Here is a 26,696-nt window from a genome sequence, read left to right on the forward strand (position 1 = left end):
GAAGGAGAGTACCTCGTCCGTTCAAGTGGATGCCTCAACTTCACGACAAGGTGAACCACAAGTGGGACACACCAAGATGAACGAAACGAGGAAGTGCACCAAGATGAACATCATCAACCTCCTTCTCCACCTCCACAAGAGAAAAACAACACCAACATTGAAGAAGGCCAAGAGGAATAACAAGATGATGAACAGGATGTTCCACCCTGACCCAAAGAAAATCTCTCACGAGTTAGAGCAAGAGTCTCAAGAGATCATCCTGTCGAACAAATCATTGATGATATTCAAAATGGGAGAATTACTCGCTCTAAAACTCGTTTGGCTAATTTTCGTGAACATTATTCATTCATCTCTAGTATTGAACCTATGAAGGTTGAACAAGCTCTTGATGATCCGAATTGGTGAACGCCATGCATGAAGAGTTACACAACTTTGAGAGGAACCAAGTGTGGACATTGGTAGAAAAGGAGAAAAAGAACCAAAATGTCATTGGAACCAAATGGGTATTTTGGAATAACCAAGATGAAGATGGACAAGTTGTAACAACCCGACCCGAAATCGGTCAAGTCTCTATGTAGCTGTACCATCCCAAGAATGCTGGCACACACAGTACATTGATGAAAAGATTCAAAGTTCAATCACACCTGAATTTATTGCACGATTCTCATATCGAGTCTTTATTACATCATAATAAATTCGGCCAAAGGACAACTCATGAGAAATAAACTAAATAAAGCTGCAGAAGTGTAGGCGATAAGGGAGTCCACCCGACTCCATAGGGCAATCACCGAGCGTAGATTGTAGCCTCACTCCTGGTCAGAAAACTCCTCTGCAACATGAGACGTTGCAGCCGTGTAAGTCAGCATTTTGAATATGCCGGCAAGTCATAGAAATAACAACAAATAATCATGCTAACACTATATGCAATTTGGCTGTGCGGCTCTAAGTTTTATATTTCTGCGAAAAAGCCAGTTTTTTCCTACAACAAAGGACTTGCTTGCAATTACTACAAAATTTTGGTTGTTAATGAGATGGTTCCGCCAACCAGTGTCTCATACCCGAAATTATTAACAACCCATCAATTAATTAATTATGTTCAGTGTTGAGATTTCTGAAATACTCCAATTCCAGAGGCTCATTTGTCCATAATCAAGGACACGACTAATCGAATAGGTTGTTACTCTGGAGAGTCTTGTGCACTTTACCCGCAAGATTTGTTCCCTCCTTTATGTCCTCGCACTACCTGGTGTTTGAAGACGGAACCAACGAAACAGGGTCTTCCATAGAGTTTCCCTGGGCACTACCGGTGCCCATCCATGTCCCAACGTTCTTCTACATCTGCTGGCACCGTCCATCCAGAGTCAGGCCTAAGGTGAACCCAGCCAGAGCCCATCATGGCTTGCGGCTGCACAGGTAAGCTTCCGGTCAAGGGGTATCCATCTGTCTCTTCGTGGCTGGGTGAAGCTTTCCACAAGATGTCATGGCGCTTCTCCATGCATCCCGGCCATCCGCTGGTTGCTCTAGGGTGCCCGTCAACCGTCCTCCACCCAGTAGTGAATTTGAAGTCCATCTTGAGCTTGAAGTCATGGGGTCGTCATCATCTTGACTCTCACATCTCCCTAATGAATCTCTCAACAATAGTGAGCGTTAATGTGAGAGTCATGGGGTAGAAACTAAAATAACTAAAAACAACTAACGCGCTAACGGGCCGAAACAGTGAGCGTTCTAAGACTAAACAACGCATATGCATTTAATAAACCAATGCATCCACGGGCTAACAAAAATAAACCAATCGGCCGGTCCAACTAAAGCGCAACTGAAAATAAACCGATCTAAACCGAAACTAAAATCGATCTATATAAAATAAAACCATACCCCTTCGGGATCTAATCTAGACCCTAGGTTTTAGATCGGACATCGAGGGTAGGTGGCGGCTTGCTGTGGCGGTGGTTGACGGCGACAGAGGGTGGCGGCGATCGGCGTCGAGGAGGGTGGGGTCTCCAGTGGTCGACGAAGGTGGCGAAGACGTCGGGCCGATGCGGCGGAGCTAGGGAGGTCGGGGTGGCCTTGGTGGAGCTCGGGAATGACGGAGACGGTCGGGTGACGGCGACTGCTCCCTAGTGAGCTGCAGCTCCGGCGAGCGGCGGTCGAGCTCGGGGGCGACGGGTTTGAAGGTTCCTGGGCGGAACAAAGATGTCAGGTGGGTGCAGATCGACGAGTGGTTTCGACTGGTAGAACTTGGAGGTAGGATAAAGCTCACCGGTGATGGTGGAGGTGATAAACTGTGGCGGCAGAGTCTAGATGCGCTCGGCGAGGGCGCGAGCTGTGGTGGGAGTTGGGGTAGGGTTTTTGGGGGGGTTCGGAAGAGGAAGGGTGTAGGTATTTATATGACATCAACATGCACGAGGGGAAGGCTTTGGAGCGTGATCCCGGGAAGATTGCGGTGACGGGCATGCTGCGGTTGTGCTCCGGCTTGGCAAGGCATGGAGGAGGGGAGAGAACAGGAGCGGGTCCTGCTGTTAGTGGGAAAGAGAGGGAGAGAAGCGAGTGGGCGACCGAAGCGAAGGCGGGTCGGGCGTGCGGCGCGCTGTGCTGGGCTAGCGGCTCGACGCTGGGCTGCGGCCTCACTGGCTGGGCCGTCGGCCTGGCCAGTTCGGGGGCCTTTTCCCTTTTTTGTTTTAAGGTAGAGAGGAAAAACTAAAAATAAGAGAAATCTACAATATTTTATATAGTACACATATATATATATCAATAAAATAAGAAGAACTGATCCTACAACATGGACATTTTTCCAGAGGCAAAACAGAAACTACAAAAACATTTTCGACAAACTCCAAATAAATTCAAATTTGAATTCAGACTTTTTGGCAATATTTTCTTCTGACATTTTTTTCTTTGGAGTGTCTTGTTTACTCCTCTGATACTTTTACTCAACTATTTGTCAGGTATTTTTGAAATAAATTTCAAATGCCAATCAAGTCCAAATTCAAGAAAAAAACTCAACTGCCTCTGAAATTTCAAATGCCACTCAGTTTCAAACAACATGCATAGATGCTTAGCTAATAACTGTAAAATATTCCAAATTGAAAAATTGGGATGTTACAAACCTACCCACCTTAAGATGAATCTCGCCCTCGAGGTTCAGGTTGGCTAGCAAATAGGTGCGCGTGGTCACGACGGAGATCTTCTTCTCGCTCCCAGGTGGCTTCCTCCTCGGAGTGGTGGCCCCACAGAACCTTGCAGAACTTGATGATGTTGCTCCGGGTAACTCTGTTTGCAATCTCAAGAATTCTGATTGGTTTCTCCCCATAAGTCAGATCACTGGCAAGCTGTATGGCCTCTAGGGGCACTGTGTCTCTCAAAGGAATATCGGCCCTCTTAGCATGGAATTTCTTCAGCTGGGAAACATGGAAGACATCGTGAACTCCTGATAATACTTACGGCAATTCCAGCTTGTATGCACCTTCTCCTCTATGTTCGAGGATTTTTTATGGACCGATGAACCTGGGTGCTAATTTTCCTTTGACACCAAACCTCTTGATTCCTCGAAGTGGGGATACACGGAGATATGCTCGGTCTCCAACTTCATACGTTATCTCCTTGCGTTTACTATCGGCATAACTCTTCTGTCTCGACTGGGCTATCTTGATTCTATCTCGAATCAGCTTGACCTTCTCTTCGCAGTCTCTGATAAGATCAGGACCAGAAAGTTTTGGGTGTCCAAAACCATCCCACAGCAATGGTGTTCTGCACCTCCTTCCATATAGAGCTTCAAAAGGGGCCATCTTCAAACTGGTCTGATAGCTGTTGTTGTACGAGAACTGTACGTATGGCAGGTTGTCATCCCAGCTAGACCCATAGTCTAGCGCATATGCTCTCAACATGTCCTCCAGAATCTGGTTGTCTCTCTCGGTTTGTCCATCTGTCTGCGAATGAAAAGTTGTGCTGAACTCCAACCTCATACCCAAAGTTTCATGCAACTGATTCCAAAACTTTGAGGTAAATTGTGTTCCTCTATCTAACACGAGACTCCTCGGAACTCCATGCAGACATATGATCCTGGTCATGTATATCTTTACTAACTTAGCGCTGGTATATGTGGTCTTCACGGGAATGAAATGAGCTACCTTGGTCAAGCGATCAACTACTACCCAGATAGAATCATAACCTGAACGAGTCCTGGGTAATCCTGTGATAAAATCCATTCCAAGTTTTTCCCGTTTCCACTCGAGTATCGGAAAAGGTTGAAGTAATCCTGCCGGCTTCTGATGTTCCGCTTTTACTCGATGACAAACATCGCATACTACTACATACCCGGCAATATCCTTCTTCATACCTGTCCACCAGAAACTTTCCTTCAAGTCCAGATACATCTTGGTGTTGCCCGGGTGAATTGAGTACGGTGAATCATGGGCCTCCTGAAGAATTAACTTCCTGACCTCTTGGTCATTGGGCACATAGATACGATCCTCAAACCAAAAAGTCTGTGTTCATCCTCACGAAAACCTTTAGCCTTTCCGTTACTCACTTTTTCCTTTATCTCTGCAATTTCCTTGTACGTCTTCTAGGCTTCTCGGATCCTTTCGGTCAAAGTGGATTGAATATCCAAGGTGGTGACAAATCCTCTTGGTACTATCTCCAATCGGAGATCTCTGAGATCGTCGGATAATTCCTGAGGTAATCCTCCAGCTATGAGGGTGTTCACATAACTTTTACGGCTCAATGTATCAGCTACAACATTTGCCTTTCCTGGGTGATAATGCAATCTTATGTCATAGTACTTGATCAATTCAAGCCATCTCATCTGCCTGAGGTTCAACTCCTTCTGCGTGAAAATATACTTCAAACTCTTATGATTTATGTAAACATCACAACTCTTTCTGACAAGGAAATGTCTCCAGGTCTTGAGTGCGTGTACTACGGCTGCTAACTCCAAATCGTGTGTATCATAATTCATCTCGTGAGGTCGTAGCTGTCTGGAGGTATAAGCTACAACTTTTCCTTCCTGCATGAGCACTCCTTTGAGTCCTTGACGAGAAGCATCACAATATACCTGGTAATCCTTGTGTATGTTTGGCAAAATGAGCACTAGGGCTATAACCAGATGTTTCTTCAGCTCCTGGAAACTGGCTTCACAATCCTCGGTTCAAACGTACTTAGTATCCTTCTTCAACAACTCCGTCATGGGCTTAGCAATCTTGGAGAAATTCTCAATAAATCTCCTATAATATCCTGCAAGTCCGAGAAAACTGCGGATCTCCTTGACTGAGGTGGGGTACTACCAGTTGGTGACCGATTCAACCTTGGTGGGGTCGACTGCTATTCCTTCTCCTGAAATAACATGTCCGAGAAATCCGACATCCTTCAGCCAAAATTCACATTTCCTAAACTTGGCATATAATTGATGTTCTCGAAGTTTCTCCAGAACTAGACACAGATGTTCCTTATGCTCTTCCTCACTCTTGGAGAAAACCAATATGTCATCGATGAACACCACGACAAACTTGTCCAGATATTCCATAAATACCTTGTTCATCATGCTCATGAAATACGCAGGGGCATTAGTCAATCCGAATGACATGACGGTATACTCATATAAACCATACCTGGTGGTGAAAGCTGTTTTGGGTATATCCTCTTCATGAATCTTCAGCTGGTGATACCCTGATCGAAGATCAATCTTGGAGAATACTTTGGCTCCGACTAGCTGATCAAATAAATCATTAATTATCGACAGAGGGTACCTATTCTTGATGGTCATGTCATTCAATGAACAATAATCCACAACCATTCTTAGGTTTCCATCCTTCTTCTCTACCAAAAGAACTGGGGCTCCCCAAGGTGACGAACTTGGGCGAATATATCCTTTCTCCAATAATTCCTTGATCTGCTTCTTGATCTCTTCCAAATCAATCGGGGGCATCCGATAAGGTCTCTTGGATATTGGGGATGTGCCAGGTAATAACTCGATCAAAAATTCTATTTCTCTGTCCGGTAGCATTCCTCGTAATTCCTACGGAAATACATCCGGAAAATCTTGTACTACAGGCACTTCCTCCTGAACAACTCCCATGAGGGAATTCACCGGATTCTTCATTGATGTGCGTCTGGATACATACTTGATCCTCTTCTGCTCCAGGGTGGTGAGCAAAATCGTCTTGCAGACACAGTCGATGTTCCCTTCAAACTTCGTCAACCTGTCCATGCCTAGGGTAACGTCTAATCCCTGGAATTCCATTACTATGAGGTCTGCGGGAAAATCATGATTTCCGATGCTGAGGGTCGAATGACCACCTAAGCCTACCGTCATCTCTCCTCCTGGGGAAGTGACCTGAAGAGGGGTTCTAAGGGTTCTAGTGGGAAACCGGTACTTTTCCACAACTACCCTTGATATGAATGAATGTGTTGCACCAAAATCAAACAGTACCAGTACTGGATGTGAATTTAATAAAAACTTACCAACCACAGTTTCTGGCTGATCATAGACGTCCTCCACGTCAATGTGATTCACATGAGCACGAGGAAAAGGGATGGGCTTCTTTGCTGCGCTTCCATTACCGTTGTCGTTTCCATTCCTCTGCTTGTCCTCCGGACAATCGGTGGCATAGTATCCTGTCTTCTAGCACTTGAAACAGGTGATATGACTCAGATCCTTCTAAGCCAGAGCAGGACGGTGCTGGTTGCCATTGCCTGACTTGGAGTTGTTGTCGTGGTTGCGATTGTTCCCATTCCCTCCATGGTTATGTCCTCCATGGGTGTGATCGGTATGTCCTCCCGAGTATGGGGCATAGCGGGGCTTCTGCTGAGCTCCAGAGTTGTACTTTCCCTGGCCATATTTCCGCTTGCGGATTTCAATATGCTGCTGCTTGCCTTCAAGTATAGTGGCCTTGTCTACCAGCTCCTGGTAGTTGTTGAAGGTAGCCACCATTAGCTGCATTCCTAGCTCATCATTGAGTCCATCGAGAAACTTCTCCTGCTTTGCGGCATTTGTGGCCACATCAGCTGGGGCATAGCGAGATAATTTGCTGAACTCATCCACGTACTGCCCCACAGTACGGTTCCCCTGGCATAAGTTGCAGAACTCACGCTTCTTCAGACTCATGGCTCCAGCTGGGACATGAGCGGTGTGGAAAGCCCGCTGGAACTGATCCCATGTCATGGTGGCGACCGGGTAAGTGGCGGTGTAGTTCTCCGACCAAGAGGTTGCAGGTCCATCCAGTTGATGTGCGGCAAAACGCACCTTCTCAGCATATGTGCATCCAGCAGTTGCTAGCTCCCTTCCGATCTTGCGGAGCCAATCATCAGCTACAATCGGCTCGGTGCAACTAGAGAACACCGACGGATTCAGCCTTAGGAACCGGGTCAGGTTATCGATAGGGGGTGGTGGTGGTGGATTGTTGTTGTTGTTGCCTTGGATTTGGATGAGCATTTGCATTAAGGCATTCTGCTATTGAATCAGCTGGGTGAGCTCTGGCGGGAAAGTGAAACCGGGGTCATGTCTCAGAGGCATCTGGTGTTTTGGAGTGGATGAGAAATTAGAATAGAACAAGGGTCTAATGAGAAAATAGCACTACCCAAATGAATGCACAAACATAATCACACCAATCGTTTATTCATTCATCTGAATCAAGGTTTAATCTTGGAATACAAAATCTCACGACTAATCGAAAATAGGAGCCTAACTAATCGACGAAAAATAAAATAAAATAAACCGAAACTAAAATCGATCTATATAAAATAAAACCATACCCCTTCGGGATCTAATCTAGACCCTAGGTTTTAGATCGGACATCGAGGGTAGGTGGCGGCTTGCTGTGGCGGTGGTTGACGGCGACAGAGGGTGGCGGCGGTCGGCGTCGAGGAGGGTGGGGTCTCCAGCGGTCGACGAAGGTGGCGAAGACGTCGGGCCGATGCGGCGGAGCTAGGGAGGTCGGGGTGGCCTTGGTGGAGCTCGGGAATGACGGAGACGGTCGGGTGACGGCGACTGCTCCCTAGTGAGCTGCAGCTCCGGCGAGCGGCGGTCGAGCTCGGGGGCGACGGGTTCGAAGGTTCCTGGGCGGAACAAAGATGTCAGGTGGGTGCAGATCGACGAGTGGTTTCGACTGGTAGAACTTGGAGGTAGGATAAAGCTCACCGGTGATGGTGGAGGTGATAAACTGTGGCGGCAGAGTCTAGATGCGCTCGGCGAGGGCGCGAGCTGTGGTGGGAGTTGGGGTAGGGTTTTTGGGGGGGTTCGGAAGAGGAAGGGTGTAGGTATTTATATGACATCAACATGCACGAGGGGAAGGCTTCGGAGCGTGATCCCGGGAAGATTGCGGTGACGGGCATGCTGCGGTTGTGCTCCGGCTTGGCAAGGCATGGAGGAGGGGAGAGAACAGGAGTGGGTCCTGCTGTTAGTGGGAAAGAGAGGGAGAGAAGCGAGCGGGCGACCGAAGCGAAGGCGGGTCAGGCGTGCGGCGCGCTGTGCTGGGCTAGCGGCTCGACGCTGGGCTGCGGCCTCACTGGCTGGGCCGTCGGCCTGGCCAGTTCGGGGGCCTTTTCCCTTTTTTGTTTTAAGGTAGAGAGGAAAAACTAAAAATAAGAGAAATCTACAATATTTTATATAGTACATATATATATATATATATCAATAAAATAAGAAGAACTGATCCTACAACATGGACATTTTTCCAGAGGCAAAACAGAAACTACAAAAACATTTTCGACAAACTCCAAATAAATTCAAATTTGAATTCAGACTTTTTGGCAATATTTTCTTCTGACATTTTTTTCTTTGGAGTGTCTTGTTTACTCCTCTGATACTTTTACTCAACTATTTGTCAGGTATTTTTGAAATAAATTTCAAATGCCAATCAAGTCCAAATTCAAGAAAAAAACTCAACTGCCTCTGAAATTTCAAATGCCACTCAGTTTCAAACAACATGCATAGATGCTTAGCTAATAACAGTAAAATATTCCAAATTGAAAAATTGGGATGTTACAAACCTACCCACCTTAAGATGAATCTCGCCCTCGAGGTTCAGGTTGGCTAGCAAATAGGTGCGCGTGGTCACGACGGAGATCTTCTTCTCGCTCCCAGGTGGCTTCCTCCTCGGAGTGGTGGCCCCACAGAACCTTGCAGAACTTGATGATGTTGCTCCGGGTAACTCTGTTTGCAATCTCAAGAATTCTGATTGGTTTCTCCCCATAAGTCAGATCACTGGCAAGCTGTATGGCCTCTAGGGGCACTGTGTCTCTCAAAGGAATATCGGCCCTCTTAGCATGGAATTTCTTCAGCTGGGAAACATGGAAGACATCGTGAACTCCTGATAATCCTTACGGCAATTCCAGCTTGTATGCACCTTCTCCTCTATGTTCGAGGATTTTTTATGGACCGATGAACCTGGGTGCTAATTTTCCTTTGACACCAAACCTCTTGATTCCTCGAAGTGGGGATACACGGAGATATGCTCGGTCTCCAACTTCATACATTATCTCCTTGCGTTTACTATCGGCATAACTCTTCTGTCTCGACTGGGCTATCTTGATTCTATCTCGAATCAGCTTGACCTTCTCTTCGCAGTCTCTGATAAGATCAGGACCAGAAAGTTTTGGGTGTCCAAAACCATCCCACAGCAATGGTGTTCTGCACCTCCTTCCATATAGAGCTTCAAAAGGGGCCATCTTCAAACTGGTCTGATAGCTGTTGTTGTACGAGAACTGTACGTATGGCAGGTTGTCATCCTAGCTAGACCCATAGTCTAGCGCATATGCTCTCAACATGTCCTCCAGAATCTGGTTGTCTCTCTCGGTTTGTCCATCTGTCTGCGAATGAAAAGTTGTGCTGAACTCCAACCTCATACCCAAAGTTTCATGCAACTGATTCCAAAACTTTGAGGTAAATTGTATTCCTCTATCTAACACGAGACTCCTCGGAACTCCATGCAGACATATGATCCTGGTCATGTATATCTTTACTAACTTAGCGCTGGTATATGTGGTCTTCACGGGAATGAAATGAGCTACCTTGGTCAAGCGATCAACTACTACCCAGATAGAATCATAACCTGAACGAGTCCTGGGTAATCCTGTGATAAAATCCATTCCAAGTTTTTCCCGTTTCCACTCGAGTATCGGAAAAGGTTGAAGTAATCCTGCCGGCTTCTGATGTTCCGCTTTTACTCGATGACAAACATCGCATACTACTACATACCCGGCAATATCCTTCTTCATACCTGTCCACCAGAAACTTTCCTTCAAGTCCAGATACATCTTGGTGTTGCCCGGGTGAATTGAGTACGGTGAATCATGGGCCTCCTAAAGAATTAACTTCCTGACCTCTGGGTCATTGGGCACATAGATACGATCCTCAAACCAAAAAGTCTGTGTTCATCCTCACGAAAACCTTTAGCCTTTTCGTTACTCACTTTTTCCTTTATCTCTGCAATTTCCTTGTACGTCTTCTAGGCTTCTCGGATCCTTTCGGTCAAAGTGGATTGAATATCCAAGGTGGTGACAAATCCTCTTGGTACTATCTCCAATCGGAGATCTCTGAGATCGTCGGATAATTCCTGAGGTAATCCTCCAGCTATGAGGGTGTTCACATAACTTTTACGGCTCAATGTATCAGCTACAACATTTGCCTTTCCTGGGTGATAATGCAATCTTATGTCATAGTACTTGATCAATTCAAGCCATCTCATCTGCCCGAGGTTCAACTCCTTCTGCGTGAAAATATACTTCAAACTCTTATGATTTATGTAAACATCACAACTCTTTCTGACAAGGAAATGTCTCCAGGTCTTGAGTGCGTGTACTACGGCTGCTAACTCCAAATCGTGTGTATCATAATTCATCTCGTGAGGTCGTAGCTGTCTGGAGGTATAAGCTACAACTTTTCCTTCCTGCATGAGCACTCCTTTGAGTCCTTGATGAGAAGCATCACAATATACCTGGTAATCCTTGTGTATGTTTGGCAAAATGAGCACTAGGGCAGTAACCAGATGTTTCTTCAGCTCCTGGAAACTGGCTTCACAATCCTCGGTTCAAACGTACTTAGTATCCTTCTTCAACAACTCCGTCATGGGCTTAGCAATCTTGGAGAAATTCTCAATAAATCTCCTATAATATCCTGCAAGTCCGAGAAAACTGCGGATCTCCTTGACTGAGGTGGGGTACTACCAGTTGGTGACCGATTCAACCTTGGTGGGGTCGACTGCTATTCCTTCTCCTGAAATAACATGTCCGAGAAATCCGACATCCTTCAGCCAAAATTCACATTTCCTAAACTTGGCATATAATTGATGTTCTCGAAGTTTCTCCAGAACTAGACACAGATGTTCCTTATGCTCTTCCTCACTCTTGGAGAAAACCAATATGTCATCGATGAACACCACGACAAACTTGTCCAGATATTCCATAAATACCTTGTTCATCATGCTCATGAAATACGCAGGGGCATTAGTCAATCCGAATGACATGACGGTATACTCATATAAACCATACCTGGTGGTGAAAGCTGTTTTGGGTATATCCTCTTCATGAATCTTCAGCTGGTGATACCCTGATCGAAGATCAATCTTGGAGAATACTTTGGCTCCGACTAGCTGATCAAATAAATCATTAATTATCGACAGAGGGTACCTATTCTTGATGGTCATGTCATTCAATGAACAATAATCCACAACCATTCTTAGGTTTCCATCCTTCTTCTCTACCAAAAGAACTGGGGCTCCCCAAGGTGACGAACTTGGGCGAATATATCCTTTCTCCAATAATTCCTTGATCTGCTTCTTGATCTCTTCCAAATCAATCGGGGGCATCCGATAAGGTCTCTTGGATATTGGGGATGTGCCAGGTAATAACTCGATCAAAAATTCTATTTCTCTGTCCGGTAGCATTCCTCGTAATTCCTACGGAAATACATCCGGAAAATCTTGTACTACAGGCACTTCCTCCTGAACAACTCCCATGAGGGAATTCACCGGATTCTTCATTGATGTGCGTCTGGATACATACTTGATCCTCTTCTGCTCTAGGGTGGTGAGCAAAATCGTCTTGCAGACACAGTCGATGTTCCCTTCAAACTTCGTCAACCTGTCCATGCCTAGGGTAACGTCTAATCCCTGGAATTCCATTACTATGAGGTCTGCGGGAAAATCATGATTTCCGATGCTGAGGGTCGAATGACCACCTAAGCCTACCGTCATCTCTCCTCCTGGGGAAGTGACCTGAAGAGGGGTTCTAAGGGTTCTAGTGGGAAACCGGTACTTTTCCACAACTACCCTTGATATGAATGAATGTGTTGCACCAAAATCAAACAGTACCAGTACTGGATGTGAATTTAATAAAAACTTACCAACCACAGTTTCTGGCTGATCATAGACGTCCTCCACGTCAATGTGATTCACATGAGCACGAGGAAAAGGGATGGGCTTCTTTGCTGCGCTTCCATTACCGTTGTCGTTTCCATTCCTCTGCTTGTCCTCCGGACAATCGGTGGCATAGTATCCTGTCTTCTAGCACTTGAAACAGGTGATATGACTCAGATCCTTCTAAGCCAGAGCAGGACGGTGCTGGTTGCCATTGCCTGACTTGGAGTTGTTGTCGTGGTTGCGATTGTTCCCATTCCCTCCATGGTTATGTCCTCCATGGGTGTGATCGGTATGTCCTCCCGAGTATGGGGCATAGCGGGGCTTCTGCTGAGCTCCAGAGTTGTACTTTCCCTGGCCATATTTCCGCTTGCGGATTTCAATATGCTGCTGCTTGCCTTCAAGTATAGTGGCCTTGTCTACCAGCTCCTGGTAGTTGTTGAAGGTAGCCACCATTAGCTGCATTCCTAGCTCATCATTGAGTCCATCGAGAAACTTCTCCTGCTTTGCGGCATTTGTGGCCACATCAGCTGGGGCATAGCGAGATAATTTGCTGAACTCATCCACGTACTGCCCCACAGTACGGTTCCCCTGGCATAAGTTGCAGAACTCACGCTTCTTCAGACTCATGGCTCCAGCTGGGACATGAGCGGTGTGGAAAGCCCGCTGGAACTGATCCCATGTCATGGTGGCGACCGGGTAAGTGGCGGTGTAGTTCTCCGACCAAGAGGTTGCAGGTCCATCCAGTTGATGTGCGGCAAAACGCACCTTCTCAGCATATGTGCATCCAGCAGTTGCTAGCTCCCTTCCGATCTTGCGGAGCCAATCATCAGCTACAATCGGCTCGGTGCAACTAGAGAACACCGACGGATTCAGCCTTAGGAACCGGGTCAGGTTATCGATAGGGGGTGGTGGTGGTGGATTGTTGTTGTTGTTGCCTTGGATTTGGATGAGCATTTGCATTAAGGCATTCTGCTATTGAATCAGCTGGGTGAGCTCTGGCGGGAAAGTGAAACCGGGGTCACGTCTCAGAGGCATCTGGTGTTTTGGAGTGGATGAGAAATTAGAATAGAACAAGGGTCTAATGAGAAAATAGCACTACCCAAATGAATGCACAAACATAATCACACCAATCGTTTATTCATTCATCTGAATCAAGGTTCAATCTTGGAATACAAAATCTCACGACTAATCGAAAATAGGAGCCTAACTAATCGATGAAAAATAAAATAAAATAACATGTTGGTCGACTAAATGTCTTCATCAATTATCCTTGTGTCCTCTGGTGCGGCGTCCTCCGGTGTGGCGTCCTCTGATGCGGCGCCTCCTCTTACAGCTTCCTTCGGTTTAGCTCTCTTCATAATCCTGGTCATTGCTCACGAGGAGTCCATCATCTCCACTCGGAAAAAGGTCTTCTCCCAGGTCCATCTTCTCCTCTAGTGTGGCACTATATTTATCCCGATCCTCGATTCTATCCATAAAATCCTTGACTTCTTCTTCATGTTCAAGGAAGTCCACGCGTGCCTTCTCCTCTAGTTCCAGTTCACGGAACAATAACCTCATGTGTACCTTCGAGCTTCGGCGCGTATGGATTTCCTGGTTCCTGAGGAGACTCTCCAAGTCTGGGACATATGAAAGAATGGAGTTGTCCTCCACGGTACGGATGATATCTCCATTCCTAGATCTATGAGAAATCATGGCGAGGTATGATGGGTCAAGCTCGGCCCTGTACTCTTCTCAGAGATGTCCAAGTGCATGATAAATCTCCATGTCTCTTCCAAGGATCCAAGTGAAAGCAGTAAACTCAAAATCAATGGGTTCTGAGTGTCCTCCCTGGATTGTGCACCTTAATCCTGTAGCGGGTATCCTTCAGAAGTGCATTGGTAGGCTTCCCGGTGATTGAGGGCAGAGCAATCTTCAGTTTCTTCATGATCTGAACCAGCTTCTTGCCGAAAAGCAACGACTCATCCGGCTGGCAAAACTCCGGTAGCAGAACTGGGGTGAACTCGGCGGCCATCTAGAATGTTGAAAATCGGAGGGAAGTCAGATATGAACACGGGAGAATTACGGAATGATAAGGATATAAAATAAAATAGTTTCTTCCTATGGCTTCCCAATCCTAGGGGTTACATCCTACGGTCAACGTGTGCTCTGAATACCATCTCTGTAACGACCTGACCTGAAATCGGTCAAGTATCTGTGTAGCTGTACCATCCCAAGAATGCTGGCACACACAGTACATTGATGAAAAGATTCAAAGTTCAATCACACCTGAATTTATTGCACGATTCTCATATCGAGTCTTTATTACATCATAATAAATTCGGCCGAAGGCCAACTCATGAGAAATAAACTAAATAAAGCTGCGGAAGCGTAGATGATAAGAGAGTTCATCTGACTCCATAGGGCAATCACCGAGCGTAGATCGTAGCCTCACTCCTGGTCGGAAAACTCCTCTGCAACATGAGATGTTGCAGTCGTGTAGGTCAGCATTTTGAATATGCCGGCAAGTCATAGAGAGAACAACAAATAATAATGCTAACACTATATGCAATTTGGCTGTGGGGTTCTAAGTTTTATATTTTTGCGAAAAGCCAGTTTTTTCCTACAACAAAGGACTTGCTTGCAATTACTACAAAATTTTGGTTGTTAATGAGATGGTTCCGCCAACCAATGTCTCATACCCGAAATTATTAATAACCCATCAATTAATTAATTATGTTCAGTGTTGAGATTTCCAAAATACTCCAATTCCAGAGGCTCATTTGTCCGCAACCAGGGACACGGCTAATCGATTAGGTTGTTACTCTGCAGAGTCTTGTGCACTTTACCCGCAAGATTTGTTCCCTCCTTTATGTCCTTGCAATACCTGGTGTTTGAAGACGGGACGAACGAAAAAAGGTCTTCCGTAGAGTTTCTCTGGGCACTGCCGGTGCCAATCCATGTCCTACCGTTCTTCTACATCTGCTGGCACCGTCCGTCCAGAGTCACGCCTAAGGTCAACCCAGCCAGAGCCCATAAAGGCTTGCGGCTGCACAGGTAATCTTCCGTTCAAGGGGTATCCATCCATCTCTTCGTGGCTGGGTGAAGCTTTCCGCAAGATGTCATGGCGCTTCTCCATGCATCCCGGCCATCTGCTGGTTGCTCCAGGGTGCCCATCAACCGTCCTCCACCTAGTAGTGAATTTGAAGTCCATCTTGAGCTTGAAGTCAGGGGGTTTTCATCATCTCCACTCTCACATATCCCTAATGAATCTCTCAGCAAACCCCGTCTACAAGCATAGCAAAATAAACTACATCGTCCCGAGCAATGGTAACAAGGGAATTGGGTTCATCCTATCTCATGATACTACTCAAGAACATAACTTAAAAGTCTCCTAGTGCATGCATGGTGGGGAGGAATAATTCTAATGCAACAAAATCATAGGTATTGTAAAACATGATCAAATGACTTGGCTGGCTGACGGTCTTCAAAAGCTAGTGACTCGTAATAGCAGGCCTCACACTCCGGGAATTCTATCGAGTCAAACAATAGCACAAATAAGTATTCCACTATATAACATAACAGCAAGCTAAAGGAAATCACACAAGCAGTCAAACCAAAACCAAAGAAAACTCGAGGAAAACAAAATCAAGGTTTTCAACACTTCAAGCAACAACAAAGAAATAGTTTTATCCTACTAAAACTTTTCTTAACAGAACCAAAACAAGGGTTTTGCTATCTAACACAAAGGAAAGCAGCATATAAACTAGGTGCAAAAAGAATCACATCCATAGCTATTATAGAACTCCTATTATGCCTAAAACAAAACTAATAAGAAAATAAAATAAAACTTTTTATTTTTCTGTAAATAAATGTTCACCCTCTGATACTACAGAAACTAATCAAAAATAAATTATAACAGGGGTAAATTAAAATTCCATACTAACTAGAACAGTAGGAAGCAGTAGCAAGCTAGATAAAACTAGAAAAGCTTGATTTCGACTAAAACTAATTTTAATACAGTCTTCAAATATCCCAACAAGTTCCTACTGCTAGGCTAGGTCAAAACTAAGCATTAGCAAAAAGAATCATCTAAAAATATTAATTATAGCTCAAATTATAGCATAAATACTAATCTGACTAAACTAATATAAAACAATTTTTTAAAAACTAAAACATGGCCGAACTATTTTATACAGAAACTTTAGGAAATTTTCAAACTAGAGCAAAAAGGATCAACCAAAAATGATAAATAACCTAAAAGTTATAGATTTTAGAAGAATAGAACTATTCTGTTTTAAAAACAGAAACTAAAATAACTAAAAAAACTAACACGCTAACTGGCCGAAACGGTGAGCGTTCTAAAACTAAATAGCGCCTAAGCGTTTAATAAACCAAAGCGTCCACGGGCTAACAGAAATAAACCTATCGTCCGATCCAACTAAACCACAACTTAAAATAAACCGATCTAAACCGAAACTAAAACTGATCTATACAAAATAAAACCATACCCCTTTGGGATCTAATCTATAGCCTAGGTTTCAGATCAGACGGCGAGGGGAGGTGGCAGCTTACTGTGGCGGTGGTCGATGGCGACAGAGGGTGGCGACGGTCGGCGTCGAGCGGGGCGGGGTCTCCGGCGGTCGACGAAGGTGGCAAAGACGTCGGGAGGATGCGGCGGAGCTAGGGAGGTTGGGGTGGCCTTGGTGGAGCTCGGGAATGACGGAGATGGTCGGGGCGACGGCGACTGCTCCCTGGCGAGCTGCAACTCCGGCAAGCGGCAGTCGAGCTTTGGGGCGATGGCTTCAGTCGTTCCTGGGGGAAACAAAGATGTCAGGTGGGTGCGGATCGACGAGTGGGTTCGGCTGGCAGAACTTGGAGGCAGGATAAAGCTCACCGGTGATGGTGGAGGTGATGAACTGCTGCGGCAGAGGCTAGATGCGCTTGGCGAGGGCGCGAGCTATGGTGGGAGTTGGGATAGGCTTTTTGGGGGGTTCTGAAGAGGAAGGGCGTAGGTATTTATACGACATCAACTTGCGCGAGGGGAAGGCTTCAGAGCGTGATCCCGGGACGATCGCGGCGACGGGCGTGCTCCAGTTGTGCTCCGGCTTGGCAAGGCGTGGAGGAGGGGAAAGAACAGGAGCGGGTCCCGCTGTCAGTGAGAGAGAGAGGGAGAGAAGCGAGCGGGCGACCGAAGCAGAGGCGGCTCGGGCGTGCAACGTGCTGCGCTCGGCTGGCAGCTCGGCGCTGGCTGGGCTGCGGCCTCGCTGGCTGGGCCGTCGGCCTGGCCAGTTCGGGGGGCTTTTCCCTTTTTTTGTTTTAAGGCAGAGAGGAAAAACTAGAAATAAGATAAATCTATAATATTTTTACATAATACATATATGTATATATATCAATAAAATAAGAAGAATTAATCCTACAACGTGGACATTTTTCCAGAGGCAAAACAGAAAAAAAACAGTTTCTACAAACTCCAAATAAATTTAAATTTGAATTATGACTTTTTGGCAATATTTTCTTCTGACATTTGTTTCTTTGGATTGTCATGTTTACTCCTCTCATACTCTTACTCAAGTATTTGTCAGGTATTTTTGAAATAAATTTCAAATGCCAATCAAGTCCAAATTCAAGAAAAAAGACTCAACTGCCTCTGAAATTTCAAATGCCACTCAGTTGCAAACAACATGCATAGATGCTTAGCTAATAATTTTAAAACATTCCAAATTGCAAATTTGTTATGTTACACAAGTTGTATGCAACAAGGCCCATCTTGTTGCCCAAGGCTACACTCAAGTCGAAGGTATGGACTATGGTGAGACATATGGCCCCGTTGCTAGACTTGAGTCCATACACATCTTACTTGCTTATGCCAATCACCATGATATCACTCTATATCAAAAGGACATTAAAAGAGCTTTCCTAAATGGTGAAATTCAGGAGGAAGTTTATGTTAAACAACCTCCTGGCTTTGTTAATCCCAAGAAACCGAATAATATTTACAAACTTCACAAAGCTCTCTATAGTCTTAAACAAGCTCCTAGAGCGTGGTATAAATGCTTGACTAAGTTCCTCATTGAAAAAAGCTTTGAGATTGGAAAAATCGATTCTACACTTTTTACTAAAAGGGTTAATGGTGAATTATTTGTGTGCCATAGGTGGATGGTATCATATTTTGATCAACTAACCCTCATTTTAGTGAAAAGTTTCGAAGGCTTATGTTAGAGAAGTTTGAGATGTATATGATGAGTGAACTCAAGTTCTTTCTTGGTTTGCAAATCAAGCAAACTAAGGAGGGTGCCTTTGTTTCCCAAACAAAGTATACCAAGGACTTATTCAGGATGTTCAACATGAAAGAAAGCAAAGGTATGAAAACACCCATGCCTACTAGTGGACATCTTGACTTGACAAAGGATGGCGAACCTGTTGACCAAAAGGTTTACCGCTCTACGATTGGTTCATTGTTATATCTATGTGCCTCCCATCCCGATATTATGCTAAATGTGTGCATGTGTGCACGATATCAAGCGGCCCCTAAGGAATGTCATCTTAAGACTATGAAAAGGATAGTGAGATACCTAATTCATACACCAAACTTTGCATATGGTATCCAAAGAGGTCTTCTTTTGATCTTGTTGGCTACTCCGACTGGGACTATGTCGATTACAAGGTTGATAGGAAGTCCACTTCGGGTACTTGTCAATTTCTTGGTAGATCTCTTATGTCTTGGTCCTTCAAGAAACAAAACTCGGTATCCTTATCCACCGACGAAGCGGAATACGTTGCTGCCGATTCATGTTGTGCTCAATTAATTTGGATGTCCAAACTCTTAAGGATTATGGGATATATGTGAATCATGGTCCATTGCTTTATGATAATGAGAGTGCCATTAAGATCACTCACAATCTCGTGCAACATTCTCAGACTAAGCATATTGGAGTTCGTCATCATTTATTTTGAGATCATGTTGCTAAAGGAGACATCGATCTTAAACATGTTCGTATCGATAAGCAATTGGCGAATATATTGACCAAACCGCTTGATGAGAAAGTATTTTGCCATTTGAGAGGTGAATTCAACATCATTGATGCCTCAAACCTGGAGTAAAAACTCCATCTGGATGCATGCAAGGCATGTGCCTTTGACTAATCCTTGATAATTCTCTTATGATGATGATCATATGTCTTGGATCTATACTTGTACCCTTGCATGTTATCTAACCCTTGTAGGTACTTGGATGAGCCCAAATATATGAGATTGCAACTCACTCACACCTTGAGCAATCTCTACATCGCCAAGTCTCTACAATATGGTGGTTGAAGACAAGGAAGCATGAATAGGGATGGCAATGGGTCGGGTTTGGGGCGGGTGGAGCTGGTCCAAATCCAACCCATGACCCATCTTCCTACCCTCTACCCATCCACCAAATTATCCATGGGCACAACTTGTGCCCATGCCCAAACCCGCTGGATACCCACATACCCATGGAGCTCCATGGGCATAGAAAAGTCAGCATGAAGCCTTCCCAAATATCAAATCAACTCATCATCATTCACTCACAAATGACAACATAATCTACATGCATAAGTAAGTAACAAGTAATACGATGAGTCCTTAAGTGTGACATACCAGAGGTTGATTATGTAGCATATAGCTCATGGCACAATTTGCATATTTCCTGCCATTTCCCATCGATTCGCTCTTTCTACTGTCACTGGTAGATCAGGTCCGACCCTTTAAGAGGTTTTGGGCCTAATTATGGCCCATATCAGATTCGGCCCGTCAACTAGACACTATGCTTTTGGGCCCACTTGCTAAAGGCCCACTTAGTAATTCGGCCTGATATTAGTTTTGGCCTGTTAAGGGCCCGTTTAACATTTCGACCCTATATTAATTTCAGCCTGTTAAAAGCCCGTCATATAGTTGGGCCTAACTATGGCCCTGTTAAAAGCTCGCAGCCGATATCTCATTGGGCCAAACAAGGACCGAGACAATTTTTCAGCCTGTTAAAAGCCCGTGATTTGATTCGCACAATCCTGGGCCGGGGTTCATTTCAGGCTGCTGCCGTCCCGTGAGCTGATCGGCACGTTTCAGGCCCAACCTACGTCGTGATTGCATGACGGCCTGATTATGTACCGTAATTTTACGGTCTGGCCGGTTTACTGCGAAGACAGGATATATATATATATATATATATATATATATATATATATATATATATATATATATATATATATACAGTAAATTAACTGCAGCATCGTGAATAAGAAAAAACCTATACTATACAATAAAGAAATTACGGCATATTACATACACTGGGCATCAAAGTTCGCCACTATGATAATAAAGCACAAGCAAAAAACAGATTACATACACTGGGCATCAAAGATCGCCACCAGTGCAAATAAACACGCCGACAAAATAATATATAAAACCGACAGCACTTCAATAGAGTTCAAGAAAGGTTAGCCCTGCTGGGGAGCTGCAGCGCAAGCAGCTGAGCAAGATGATGAGACTGTGCTTGGTCAACACTTATATGTTCCTCACTCTGAAAGACAAACAAGTTGACAGATGACAGGTTTTGCACATAAAAGTATCAGTGTTGACAATTCATCACATTTCTTACTGACGAATAAAGTGACACAATTTAAATTTGCATTAACACAATATGGTATTGTTCAGGTCAAGACATGGTAGGAAATGACATTGTGAAGGAGTTGGCAGCTTCACGACACCACTGGATTACAGATCAAGAACTCATAAGTATCAATGGTTAGTGTACTGTCAATTTATACCATTTTAGATTGGCAAATAAAGAGACGGTTTAAATAGTAGTAGAATGATATGACATTGTTCATAGTTAATACATTGCAGAATATGACATTGTGTTGTAGTGGGTAGGTTCACCACACCACTGAATTACAAATGAAGAACAGAAGCATACATGTAGTGCAAAAGAAGATCACTTGCTCTGTATAGTTTAATTTACATGGTATGAAGAAGGAACTTGGTTGTACAACTAAAAACTTACATTGAGAAAGGACAAACTTTTGTTTATGAACTACATATAATAAACTTTAAACAAGCAATTTGATGCAAACACCAAAAATAAACAGCTGTTGCAGTCATGCCTAACCAAATATATACAACAAAGTTTGAAGGCTTGAGATGGACAAACTTACATTATTGGTGAAGATAGGCTCTATAAAGGCCTTGTCCATGCTGATGGGGGGGGGGGGGCAATTCAAGAAGTTTACCACAGAATCTTCTTCAAAAGCATTGCCTTTATTCTACATTTTTCTAAGAGTAAATATAGATGCGATAATATACGAAAGAATGGAGAATATTTAAGATAAGATGAAGAGTGATGCTACATAACCAAGTAGCTATAAATGTAAGTGCAGCGATACATGCAAAAGGTACAACCAAGAGCAACACACAGCTAAACTTCTTCAGTACCAACCTTATGGTAAGAGTAAATATAGATCTGATGTGTAGAAAATGGAGGGCAAAGGAAAATAAGCTGCAGAGTGATGGTACATGAACAACTACCTGTCATTATAAGTACACTGATAAAGGACAGCATGTACTTACAAGAACAATGTAGAGCTAAAAAACATTGGCATTGGATATATTCTACATTAATGTAACCATTCATACAGATCAGATAATTTGGAGCGAACAATTGATAAGCAAGCTATCATGCATACTACTGTCACATAATGAACCAGGTATGTATGTAAGTATAGTGATACAGGACAACAGGTACTAACAAGAGAAAAGAAGCGGGCATCATATTTGCGATATCCTGTCGTTCTTGTCAAACCGGAATTCTTCTTCGACCAGATTTCCTGCAAAAAAGATCCGTAAGGCACATGCGGAAAAGTAGAAGTTCAAATTGTCATATGATTTTATAGACAGTACCTCATCATAGGAATGAGACCAGTGCATAACAAGGTTTTTCCATTCAATGTCTTCTAAATTTAGCACAGAGACTTCACTAGAAATTCGTTTATAGACTTGCCATCAAAGTGTGATTTCCTCAGGTAACACCGATACTGCTGCAATGCTTCCTTGAAAAGCACAAGCAAGCTTTGCTCGTCATGACTATCCAGATTGACCCTCACCTAGTTACAACAATGTAATGTAAATCATTGATGTGTTTAATCAGCAGAAAACAGGAAAATAATAACCATGAATAATAGCAATTACACATAAGTTGGACAGGAAGATGTGAAAATGGTGTTTGTCTTCACAATAATCTTCCCATGATGGGAATATATGCACGTAGTCCCTAACAACATTGAAAGCATTGTCTTTTAAACTGGGAATAAATGGAATGGGGTTCCAATCTGCAGGAATTGGTCGTCTCTGCAGTTGGGATAGGTCTTCGGCCAGTGGACTTGCTGTACTTTTTGCTAGAGTGGGACTTTTTTGTGGTACAGCTGGTGCTATGGCAAATGTAATCGGTATACCTTTTGCTGGAGTGCAGGTCCTGTGTGGTGGGGCTAGTGGTGTGGCCAGTGAAGTATGGGTACAGTCTGCTGGAGTCGGTCATATACCTTTTGATGTCTGATGCACAAGAACAACATTTGAGTGGAAAAACATGGTATGATGACACATGGAATATCTTTTGATAATGGATGGGCATGGCATCTCGACATATATGATGAGTAAACTAAGCAGATGGCGATGCAACAAAGTAGAAGAAATGCAAGACAACATATGTAGGATACACGCAATCAATAAAACCTTGCCAAATTAGAACAGGCACCTTTGACTCCTCGAGGTTAGAATAGTCATTAGGATGATATTCTGAACAAGAATCAACAGGTGGGGAGCGTACGAGTTTCATTGCTTCCAGAATGGAACTCAATGACTTGCTGCCAATTTTGTAAGTCATTGCAGTGTTCCACAATATTCTTCTGATGCGCGGATTCTGATATTCACTGTAATTGCATATAATATCTGAGAACCATGAAAACATAAATAGTTGTGAGATTATCTTTGTAATGCAGATGATATTCTAATATAGGGGCGCCCCTGTAAACACTTGTGTGGTATCACTGGATTCTGATGAGAGAGCTCATGTGTGCTGTAATATGGTGCGTGCATTTATATAATCTGGCACAAGTACACAAAAAATAGGCTCCAGAAGTAAGGATAGCTGGCAGATGATAGGTTCATAATATACTGTATAGAGAGTTTATTGCCAAACCATGATAACAAGAGCACACAACAACTAGGCAGATCATAGGGGCTGTTTGGTTTTAGGACTAGCATTGCCACACTTAGCCACACATTTTTGCCAAACTTGACTAAGGTTAGTTCATCAAAATGAGCCACAAGTTGGCAAGCCTAAGGGAATCTTGCCACACTTTTTGTGTGTATGCCATGTGGGGTCCAAGTGTGGCTTGCCTAAGATGTGGCTTGAACCAAACACTCACCTAAGTTGGTCAAACATGCCTAACCTTAGGTGTGGCAATCTTTGGCAAAGTTAGTCACAAACCAAACAGCCCCATAGTGTACATAACAGGGGTACACCATAACCAGGATATATAAATCGGGAAAGTGGAACTGGCTGGCAATTACGGTGTTGTATTGCCGCTAGTAATTGAAAGCCTATCGATCACGTACATGCCATCTCTATCAGCTGTTGACTGCAGATGTCCCTGCTCCCCTTCCTGACAAGGAACATACTATGCTTCCCATAGAGAACACCACACGGGCCGCCGGCCGAACCACCGGCCCCACCGCCTGTGTTCCTCCGCCACCCCCACCCCCGCCCCCACCCATGTTGAGTTTTCTTCGTTCGACGAGGCCCAACCACCGCCCCCACAACCACCGTCCCCACCCGAGCCCCTTCGATCGCACCAACGAACTCCGGCGAGCTCTGAAAAATTGACTGACCCAATTTTGAAATTTAGTCTACTGTGATTTAACTAGTGTGGAATATAAAAGGGGAAAACCATAAGCATTGCGAGTATGGTGTTGAGCATGCCATGGCGGATCTGAAGGTGCAAACCGGACAAAGGCAACTTTGCAACCAAGACAAGAAATCAGAGTAAAGCAGTGGCGATCTATTTTCTTGCTGCGATAAATAAGTTGAGCAGATATGAAAGAGTACCGCCTCTGGTGCGGCGCCGTTTATGCATCTGCTGAGAATTTGACGGTGCTGCAGTAGCGATGGCTGTCGGCGGCGTGGAAGTAGATCTAGGAGGGTAGATGGTGGCGGCGGGGCGCGGTTGACGAGACGGTCGTAGGAGTGGCGCCGGCAAGGTGGACGACGGCGGGGATGAAGCGAGAGGACGGGATGCAAGGATCCCGGTCCGAAGCCGTGGATGAGAGAGGTCGATCTCTTGTAATGGACGGCGACGTCAGGGTATCAGCGCCGGCATGGTGGAGGAGGACGGCGGTGGATGGGTGGCGGACGGCGGCGGACGGAGGAGGGTGGGGTGGAGAGGGTGTTTTGGCGCCCATGGAGTACGAATGGGGAATAGGGAGGTAGAGAGGAAGGGGGGAACCATGTATTCAGGGCGCGCTTGTCTCAAATGCGAGGAAATTTAGAAACTTAGCCCCCGTTTCAAATTTCTACTGCATCACAACAACACTAGTCGGTTGGGTATAGGACGGTAATCTGGCATACACCGAATATTTGCCGACGAGAGTTTGTTTTTAGCGCCCACCGTGTATGAATATGAATCGGGGAGGGAGTCGATTTCGGCCGAGGACACACTGTGTTTTGGCGCCCACTTTGTATGAATCCGGGCGAGAGGCGGTTATGTCATGTTTGGGTGAAATTACAAACCTACCCCTATTGAAACCTGTAGGAATCCAGCATATAGGCTTTGCGTGGCAGGGGTAGGCAGTAGTGATTTCCATCTCGCAGATTTTGGTTTCGGGCGGTTACTGCGACTTTCCCCGCTTCGTTCAAATTTTGCAGAGTGCACGTTTACCGTGCCAACTCAATTTGAATCCCGTTTGTATTCTATTTTTTTCGGGCGGGATCCATTTTCAATTGGAATTACATTCTATATACATCATTTTTTATATATACTTTCAAAAGCACAACACCATTAATACATAAATATGGTTTACAAATGGCATGATCTCAGATTCATAAGGTTGTATCCATCAATTTGGATTTTCAAATATTTGAAACCACTTTATGTTGAAATCCAATGTACGCATTCCTCGCTAACTATCTCCAATTAATGTGTGTTTCATGCGGGTTTTTTTACTTCTCAAACATGTATAATGTGTTTCACACACGCAACATATAGTGTAATCCCGTTTAGACATTAATTGCATATAAACCATGCATTGTTTGTAATTGAAGAATCTATGGATCACCAATATTGATAAACTATATAACATTACACGTGTGCCCAAATTCAAATGAATATGCATGTTTGATACACCAATTTGCGTTATGATATTATCGATGTCGTGATCTCCAGTTTAAATATTTGAATCCCCTTTAATCCAGATATTCGTCTCATATAGCTATCACTCATGCTTATATAGGACTATCTCTCTGGACTTATACACGTTCATCGTCTCTCAGGTATCTCGCGTGCTACCTGTATGTCGACAATGATCTTTTATCTTCGTAACACATTGACGGTACTCTCTCCCTTGACCTTCATCACTCTATCTCTCTCTAAGTATATCTCGCTCCCTGCTATGTGTCTCTAACTATGATTCTCCATGTGGAATCTCTTTCTCTCACACAAACACAAAACTTTGTCTCCCGGGGTCTCATTTCTCTCTACTACTCCCATGTGTGCCACTCGCACACCCCTCATACAGAGATGTCTTTCGCTCCTTATGAGAACCTATGAATCTTCCTCTTCAATATCTCTTTCTCACACACAAACACAGACTCTGTCTCCCAGGGTCTCATATTTCTCCATTGTTCTCTTGTATGTCGCTCACACACACCCTCTCTCCCTAGAGATATCTTGTGTTCCCTCGTATGTCTCTCTAGCTATCACTCTCGTTGTGAAATATCTTTCTCTCTCGCAGAGACAAAACTCCGTCTCTCTGGATCTCATTTCTCTCTGATATCTGTTTGTATGTGACTCACATGCACCCTCTCTCTATCTCTCTCACACCCACACACATAACCCAGCCTTCTGATCCACTCGACTCCTATCTCTAACGCACACTAGCTACACTACAAAAAAATACACTTCCGTGATGATACGTGTTTGTCACAGTACATCCATGACAAATTTATGACAGAATCAAGATAGTCATACATGTGTGGTCGTAGAAGTGTTCCATGACATTGCCAAAATTATCATCACGGAAGTGTCCACTTCCATGACGATAAATCGCACGTCACGGAAGTGCTTTCGTCAA

The sequence above is a fragment of the Triticum aestivum genome, chromosome 5A, assembly GCF_018294505.1.
Source record: "Triticum aestivum cultivar Chinese Spring chromosome 5A, IWGSC CS RefSeq v2.1, whole genome shotgun sequence".
In the NCBI taxonomy this organism is placed as follows: Eukaryota; Viridiplantae; Streptophyta; class Magnoliopsida; order Poales; family Poaceae; genus Triticum; species Triticum aestivum.